Raw genomic sequence first — 8,821 nt, forward strand, 5'->3', positions numbered from 1 at the left:
GATTTAAGGCATGAACAGAAACCACACCTGCATCATCACTGAAATCAGTGCCTATTTTTCAATCAACTTTAGCAGCAGCATCAGAATTCGTCCTCAAGTACCGTTCATAAAGCAAATGCTTCATTCTTCAAAACTTTTTTTAGCAAAGGTTAGTAATGCTGTACCACAGACTCTCACGCCCAGCCACACATGTTCTTCCCGAGACTGTTACGCAGCTTAGTATTTTAAAAATCGCCATCCTAACTGCGTACCTGATACTACTGGTTCTCCCCTTTTTAAAGTCTGATGTTAAGGAAAAGCTGCAAGTCCTACAAAACCAGGCAGACTTGCTTGTTCATGCCAAAGAGAAAAAGGTTAAGCATTATTAAAAAATAAGACTATTGCCTACCTTTAAGTATCCATAAAGCTATCAACATGAACCGTATGGTGGCCTGTTAGCATCGCTATTTGAACACGGGCATGCAAAATGTCCTTCAGTTAAATTCCAAACTCTATGAAGTAATTGGTGGGCAATTCCCCAAGGATAAAACGTCTATCAAAAGCCAACAGTAAGCCAGAAATCTCTTTCCGTTTCATAGGGTAAAAAAAAATAAATACAGTGAATCCTGAAAAAAGAAATAGATATTAGACAGGGAACGCCTATATACTTATAGGGCAAGTAATAAAACATTTAGTGTTTTGATTTTATTTTTTTTTATGTCATCACAATAGTTAGACAAACATGGAAACATTTGCAACAGCAATACTTGGGTCACTTTAAAATCTTGGTAACACTGAAATACAGGGCAGCGAAAGCTAATGATGTGGGGAGGGGACTTTAGGTCTTCTTATTTTCATACACATTCACACACACATATATCTATATACACACACGCACTCCACAACTCCAAAGAGCTATCTTAACTATGTCTGCCAGTAAACGGAAATAGTAGGCAGAAAGGAACCATATCCATACTAAGACAGTTAGCTGTGTCGTAAAACTGAAGATCACTGCAACCAGTGCCATCTTAAAGAAGAAAAAACAACCACCACCAACAACAACCAAAAAACCTGAAAGGAACCATCACTGTGCATGTCATAAGCATGAAGTTATTTTAACCTGATGACTACTCTGCTCTATACTTTAAGCATCATGAAGTTTTTATGTATTTTTAAAGTCTAAGGTTATTATTTTAAATGGCCTACTTGTAGTGGCAGCCCAAGTAGCATTCTGGAGAACACCACAGTGCCCACAACTTCTACAGGTCAGTGCAGTCTGATCAAGCACTACATTTCTAGGGGAGGAAAACAAAAAACCACTACCGCTCATTTATTCAATTGAAAAGCTTATTACCTGCACCTTCCAAAGCAACAGGCTACAGGAACACTGAATGCAAAGTAAACCAGACCCATCTGGAATACTCTGACTCAGTCTCAGCTCCAAGTTACACATCTTTCATTTCGTATTTTAAGGGATTAACAGCATTTGGATGCACAGAAACTGTCTTTACAGTGAAGTCTGCAGACCTCCGAGTCAAAAGTTAAAAATGTCTTCCTAAATTATAACAGTATTAGCACTTCCTCTGAAAGGAGTGAAAAAAACACAACCAGGGAAGGAGGAAAGTGACACACCACCAAGGTTTTTTTTCCCAGAGATAACAAAATCCTGAGAGAACAAGATGCTTGTGCTATCAGAATAAAAATCCCCAAAGAAACAAAAGAGTTTACCTTTCCCTTGGAAAAGTTACTTCTGAGTCAAGATCTGCTCTTTTTCTCTCCCAAGCATGAAATCTCTCTTCAGCTTAAGACTCTCTTCTACTGCAGTAGAAATTTAGTGCACATGCTGGAACCTGGACAGAATCTTATTTAAAAAAACAAACAATACAATAGTACTACAGTGGCTAGAAATCTTTTACATATTCTGATGAAAAGACTCAACTTATTTCTAGGAAATAAAGTGTTTGGGGCCAAAGCCAACAGATGATGTTCATGTAAGGTTAAATTTTTATTAATTTTTTTTTTTTTTTAAATTGATATATTGAAAAAAGCTGGAGAAGGAAGCGGGGACAGAAATGAAAAACCACTCAGGGAGTCAGTGGTATAGACTGTCACCATGCAATCTCAATATTGTAATTGCAGATCACATAGTCAGAACAAGCCAGTCAAAAGTAGCACACTCCCTGGGAGAGGGGCGGGAGTCTCTTCCCCCTTGTCTTTCAAGCCAAGACCCAACTAGCAGAAGGCAGCTTTTCTGTCAGATAAAGCAAGGCAAAAGGATCATGTACAGCAACTTCCTTGCAGCCTCTTGCTCCTGAGCACCCTTCTTCACCTCTTTCTTTCTTTCTCTCTTTCTTCTGGTGATGGGAAGGCAAAGCATGTTCTGTTCCTGTGAGCCCATACTGCTTGTCCCTATAGTCACGGCAGGCACCTGTGATTCCTCTCCGAAGACATTTACGCACAGAAATCAGTTGAGTGGTGTGTTACGGAAGCATAAGCTGCAGTGGACGTGATTTTGAATCAGTTATTGTTTTGCTCATCATGACAAAATAAAACCGGCAATTTCTTACTTTATAGAAATCCTCCTAAAGTAGTAGTTGCCCCCAACAGCTGTCAAGTTTTTGTATCACAGGAGAACAAATGCAGCCAAAAGAACATCTTCTCTAAAATGACCACTCCGAACTGCACAAGCAGGCAGGCGCAGGCAGCTCCCGATTTAATAAAGCGTATGTACACAGCACCACTTAGTGGTGCAAGCGGAGTCACCGCTGACAGGAATGAGAAGCTTGAACACCAACCTTCCCTCCCCGGCCCCCTGGACACTGCAGCCTGATCTTGACAAATTGACCGCCTGGATAAAGAAAGCTATCGGGCAACTAAAAAGATCCATTGTACTTTTCTGCTCAGTACACCTAAAGATACAGATTCACCCTCGAAATCTCGGCAATTTCTTGAATACCACCAACACTCAGAACAGGTTTCAAATGGCAACGTGGCAGGACAAAGTAATAAATGCTTATCCTTAAGTCTGCTAACTTTCTAAACCTTTGCCTAGACCTTAAGGAAATGTAAAAACAAACAAACTACTGCAAAGTTCAATACGCAAGCCACGCAAAGTTAAGGCTATCAAGTAGGAACCGGATTACAAGTATAAATCATGCAACAGCTACTCTATGACATGGATGTCCTGAACAGATCATCCTCTACAGTGTAAGTCCAAGGTACAAACCCATCAGCACCTTCTTCCCTCTCTGTATCGCTGTGGTTACCTGCTCTGTGCCCAGAGCCAAAAAGAGTCCCGACATTCGAGTTACTGTTCCTTTTATGCCCACCCCCATACTTCTTTCCCGACAGAGAGGTGACGCACCTGATTTGAGGTGGAGTGCAGACAACCTTCTCATCTAGTGCTGGGCAGTTTATTTGTCCCATAAACAAACCCCAGGAAAGAGAATGCACGGTTGGACGGGTGCACTTGAGGTTTTGAACACGCGGTAGCACCGTTAACTGCTGAAAGAGCAGGACTCTCTGCCGCTCCGTGTCCATGTCACGACTGCCCTCACGTCCCCAGTCTGCACCCAGCTCCTCCAGGGTGTGCAGAGGGGCTTCCAGCCCTGGCTCAGCAGGCGTCCACATAAGATCCCCCAGCCAAGAGGGGGGTGTATGCTCACCTGCCACATCGATACCGTGGGTACATTAAAAGCCACCCCCCAACTCTTTCCCCAGAAGTGACTGGGGGAGGCTTTTCAGTCATCTGGCTGTAAACCCCCTCCCCCTCAGGGAGACCAACATCCAGGCATGCCTTGCTCTAACTCCCCAAATCCACTGCCCTCCGAGGAATAAAAGGCGTCTGGGCCACTCCCCCGGCTCTAATCTGCAGATATGCCTGGCTTCCCAGAAGTAGGCTGAGAAAGCCAGCATTAAGGCACTCCTTCCCACGCCCAGATCCACAAAATCCTCAGAGAAAAGAAGAAAAATAGCCACTTCACTGCAGCAGGAAGTAAATAAACTTGGGGGACACAGGAGGCCAGTTCTCCCGGGGTCAATGGAAAGGAGGGCTAGATGCAACGTATCTGAGGATTTTCCATGTGCACAGCTGAAACAGCCATGCCTCAAGCAGGGATGCGTCCCATTTATGGCAGTTCCTCCCCACTTCTCATCCCCAAAAGACAAACTCGGGCCTCTGCCTTCTCCGTGTGTAGCTCCCCACTCCCTTCAGCATGGAGCTGCGAGGCTCTGGGTTTGTGGAGAACCACAGGTGGGAAACCGAGGCTACTAATGGTGACCACAGAGAACAGACCAGCTCGGAGGGGGCGAGGAGGGCCGATGCACAATTTCTACGTTTGAATTTGTTGGGAACTTGGTGGGAGTCACAAGCTTGCAAGCCACAACCCCAGCTATCCAGGACATGGGCTTCCCAAGATCACAAACCTCCGGGGACGGGGACAGGGACGGCGCCTGCGCCGGCGAGCGAACGCCGGGCTGCCCCAACGCGAAGCACGGCGCATGCGCCCAGGAGGCGCATCCGCACGGCTGGTCGGGGAGCGGGCGCAGCGGGAAGCCCGCGGAAAACCACGCGAAACCGGCAACGCTCCTGAGTCTGACCTGGTCGGACTACGCCGCGCCCGAGAGCCGCGCTGCTGCCCGGCCGCCGAGTCCGCGAAAACTACAGCTCCCGGCATGCCCCGGGAGGCATCCTGCCCTGCTGCCTGACCCCGAGGGGACGCCGCTTCCGTTCCCCCCCACCTCCCCACGCCGGCGCAGCGGCAGTTCCCGCGGAGCCCCCAGCGCCGCTCCGGGTAGCTCCGGCACGGCGCGGCCCCGCTGCCGCTCCGTGCGTGCAACATGGACCCCGCCGTCCTCCTCGGGGCTTTCCCCGGGACCCGCCGGCCGACTGCGCAGCCCCGCCACGGGGCCCGGTGAGCCCCCCCCGCGCGCCCGTTCTCTCAGCCGCCCTGTCAGCGCCCCCCCCACCCCCACCCCCGCGCGCACGTTCTCTCAGCCGCCCTGTCAGCGCCCCCACCCCCACCCCCGCGCGCACGTTCTCTCAGCCGCCCTGTCAGCGCCCCCACCCCCACCCCCCGCGCGCACGTTCTCTCAGCCGCCCTGTGAGCCCCCAGGGCTCCCCCTCGGCCTCGGCACCCCCACCGCCCCCGGGCCACCCCCGCCTCCGACGTTCGCGCTCCGAGGGGCGCCCGGCCCCGCTCACCTTCTCCCTCGGGGCAGCCGCAGCCCGGTCACTGCTCAGCTCCGCTCCTGCCTGGGCTCCCGGCGGCCCCTCCCCCGGCAGCCCCTCCCCTTGCCAGGGAGGGGGCGTCGCCATCAGCCTCTCACTGCCCGCACCTGCGGCTCCTCCAGCCCCGGCCCGCAGCTGTGGTACCGAAACCCGGAACCAAACCCCTCACCACCAAGGTGAAGTGAAGCAGCAGGCACTGCCTTGACTGAGTGACAGATGTCAAGAGTCGTCTGATGTGGAAGAGGTGTTAACTGGGGTCAAAATACAGATTTTAATACCCATCTTATTTTAGTTCTAAGACTTGGCAATTGCCAGGTATCATCTTTTCGATTTCCCCAGGTCCACCCGCGAGCGAGGCCACAAGGGAGATTTCTTCCAGAGAGAGGATAGAGTTATTAAGTCTCAAGACCACGATTTGCTTTTCTCCTTCATGAAGAGGTGAGTGGATCATATAGCATCACTAGTCACCCAAGCAGTTAAGCCTGAACTTTTCACCTGTCCTTTAATGCCGTCAACTCCAAGCTAAATTTTTCCCGTTATTAAGAGGGGACCAAAGATCATGTGAAGTATTATTATCCTTTCTACAAATACACCCCCATCTTAGAGCTTTAGCTACTAGAGAAGGTCTTGGGAGTTTGGGGTCAGAGGAGCTAGCTGCAAGTACAAACTTTCATACAGCTCTGTTTAGGATGTGTGATGTTTCTCTGGTTGTCTAAACCGGTCTAAATTTCCACAGATGGTCCCGACTCTGGGTGGCTCTAACAAGGATCCTGGAACTCCAGTAAGTTCTAAACATCGTTTTATATTTTAAACATGATCCCAAGTTCCTTTTTGCACTTGTCTCTACGGTTTTGGCAGCTGACAGCCCCGAGGGGTGCTTGTACAAGTTTCTCCCGAAGGGCGAGTAAATTAATTCTTTTGTCCGTGAGGTGGATGGTTTGGTAACGTTATAATTCACAACGCTATAATTCCTTCTTTCAAATTTTAAAAAAAATAATTGCCTTTTAAATCCATCCAATTTAATCTGCTAAAATGATTCTCGTTGTTCTACCTCTTTTCTCAAGTTTTGGTTAAATTCAATGTCAGTATTCTCCACGGAACTAGATTTTCATCTGACTTTGGAATCGGAAAGGCAGGCTGTTACCGAGGTTAAATTCTGTGTCTTTACAAAACTTTGAATCAGTTACAAAACTAGATTATTTTTTTTAATTCAAATTACAAAACCGGTTAATATCAAGATGAATAGCTCAAACAATAATTGTTTCATTTTGTTTATCTCATGTTTAGAACCCCTCAAAAAAACCCACATACACCCTCTAAACACACAAAAAGATTATTGCCCTCGACAATATTCCTAATAGCAACCCCAACATTATAAACTTTACACAACTGTTTTCCCAAATAGATAACGTGAAACTTACTTATAGATTTTCCGTTTTAAAGGGACAGTTTCTTTAGACTTCCAGTTTCTTGTTGGGTGCTTTCTTTATTCTCGAATAATGAAGCCAAGGTTCTTCTCCCAGACCTTTACTGCTACAAGTGTTGTTAAAATGACTCGATACGGTCCTTTCCACTTCTCGGTGATTTTATATATATTCAGTCTCCTGGTCGGAAGGGATGCGCTGCTACGTCCAGTTCTAAGGGTCCAGCTGTGGAGACATACTGACAAAGTTCTTGAAAAGAATTGCTTAAAGAAATCATAACACCTTTTAAAAACATATCTCCAAAGGCACTCAAGATACTCAGAACACAGGACTCTTGATATGGTCTTTCATACATTTCCTAAAGACTTGGCTTTTCTTTCTCTTCTGGCTATACTCCGATTCTTAATAGAGCCACGGGTAACGCTTTAACCCATGTGAGGAGTGAGGTTTCCTGACAAATTTTACTCGACTGTTGCTTAAGGATATAGTTCATTCTCTCTCTCTCTCTCTCTCCCCCCACACACTTGCCTGTGGTCTATGTGGGGTGTGATAGTCTCAATCCATAGATAATACTTGGCTCAACTTGTCTCATAATCTTTGCTATAAAATGAGGGCCATTGTCAGATGACATTCTTACAGGCACCCCATATTTTGGTATTATCTCTTTGAGCAACACTTTGACTACTTCCCTTGCTTTGTTGGTGCGACAAGGGAAAGCCTTGGGCCACCCAGTAAAGATATCAACTAAAACTAGGACATATCCTTATTTTCAAGGCAATTCTATAAAATCAATTTGCTAATATTCTTCTAAAAAATTTCCTTATTTAATAATCCCAAAGATGATCTTATTACTGGTTCGGGGATAAATTTACATATACATTTCACGTCCGCTTATAATTGTTTAAACAATCTTTGTCATATTTCGCTTTCTGTTTCCCAGTATACTCTGTGATGTTCAATGGGGCAATTTCTCTTATTATTGTGGGTGGGACTATTATTCGACCTGTCGGTGTTACAGCCTATCCTGTTTCATTTTGTTAGCCTGCAATCTAATAATTAATTCTTCATCTTTTTCATTATAATTTGGAGTTTCTTTAGGCAATTTTATACCTTTCTCTGGAACTAGTGCTAGGATGCCTTTTTCTGCAGCCTCTTCAGCAGCTTTATCAGCCAGTCGGTTACCTGCGTTAGGACCGGTCTTACCTAACGGATGTGCTTTACAGTGCATCATCGTGACTGCTGTTGGTTTTTGAATGCTTTCTAACAATTTCAGTATTTGTTCTGCGTGCTGAACGGCGGTTCCTGGTGCAGATAACAGTCCTCTTTCTCCCCGTATCGCTCCATGCGCACGTACCACTCCAAAAGCATACTTTGAGTCTGTCCAAGTGTTGACTCGCTTTCCTTGACTTAGTTCCAGAGCTCGAGTAAGAGTTATCAATTCAGCCTTTTGGGCAGAGATCATCGAAGGCAAAGTTGGCAACGCAAGTACCTCCTCAGTAATTATTGTCTATCTCGATAAAACGTTTTCCTTCACAGATGGAACCGCTTCCGTCGGCATATAGTTCCCAATCTGTTTCTTCTAGTGGCACATCTCAGAGATCCAGTCAGCTGGAGTAAACTCTTTCGATTGCCTGCAAGCAGTCACGTTCTAGTTCTCCTTTAACTCGGTCAGTTGTTGAAAACCCAACAGGGTTAACGGCGGTAGTAGTTTTTAGGTAAACATCATCTTGTTCCAGGAACAACACCACTTGGTATTTCAGCATTCTGCTAGAGGATAACCAGTGCCCCCCTTTCCGTTTTAGCACAACAGTTATCATGTGGGAAACGTACAGTAATCCTTTCTCCTCAGGCGAACTTACGAGCTTCCTGGATCAGTAGCACAGTTGCACCGTTGACGTTTTTTCTTTTTTGGAGGAACCTCTGTCCTCCGGGATCCCCTGTGACTCCTTCCGGACGTCTCCTAGCGTCTTTTGGGCTTTTCTTATAAGGGCCGGAGATCCCAGGTAGCAGCCCCAGACTTGTCTAATGAGGCTACCCTAGATGATTCTTTTCTTTTGCAGGAAGTTCTCTTCTCTAGGATCGACCCAAGAGTCCTCCCAGGCGTCATCCCAGAATGTTTTGACCTCTGCGTTCAGGACCGGAGATCCCATCTACCTGCCCCAGACTCCTCCAAGTAAGTAGCTCGAGA

The 8,821-nt window shown here is 46.6% G+C and overlaps 1 long non-coding RNA gene across 1 annotated transcript; it reads left to right on the top strand.

Annotated features, from left to right (window-relative positions):
- Positions 1-4,524: 4,524 nt before the first annotated feature.
- On the top strand, positions 4,525-5,991 carry LOC126037012 (uncharacterized). Its single transcript, XR_007505442.1, has 3 exons — positions 4,525-4,892; positions 5,549-5,647; positions 5,946-5,991. It is a non-coding gene; the product is annotated as an uncharacterized LOC126037012 (long non-coding RNA).
- Positions 5,992-8,821: the final 2,830 nt, after the last annotated feature.

This window comes from Accipiter gentilis, unplaced genomic scaffold (assembly GCF_929443795.1).
Source record: "Accipiter gentilis unplaced genomic scaffold, bAccGen1.1, whole genome shotgun sequence".
NCBI lineage: Eukaryota > Metazoa > Chordata > Aves > Accipitriformes > Accipitridae > Astur > Astur gentilis.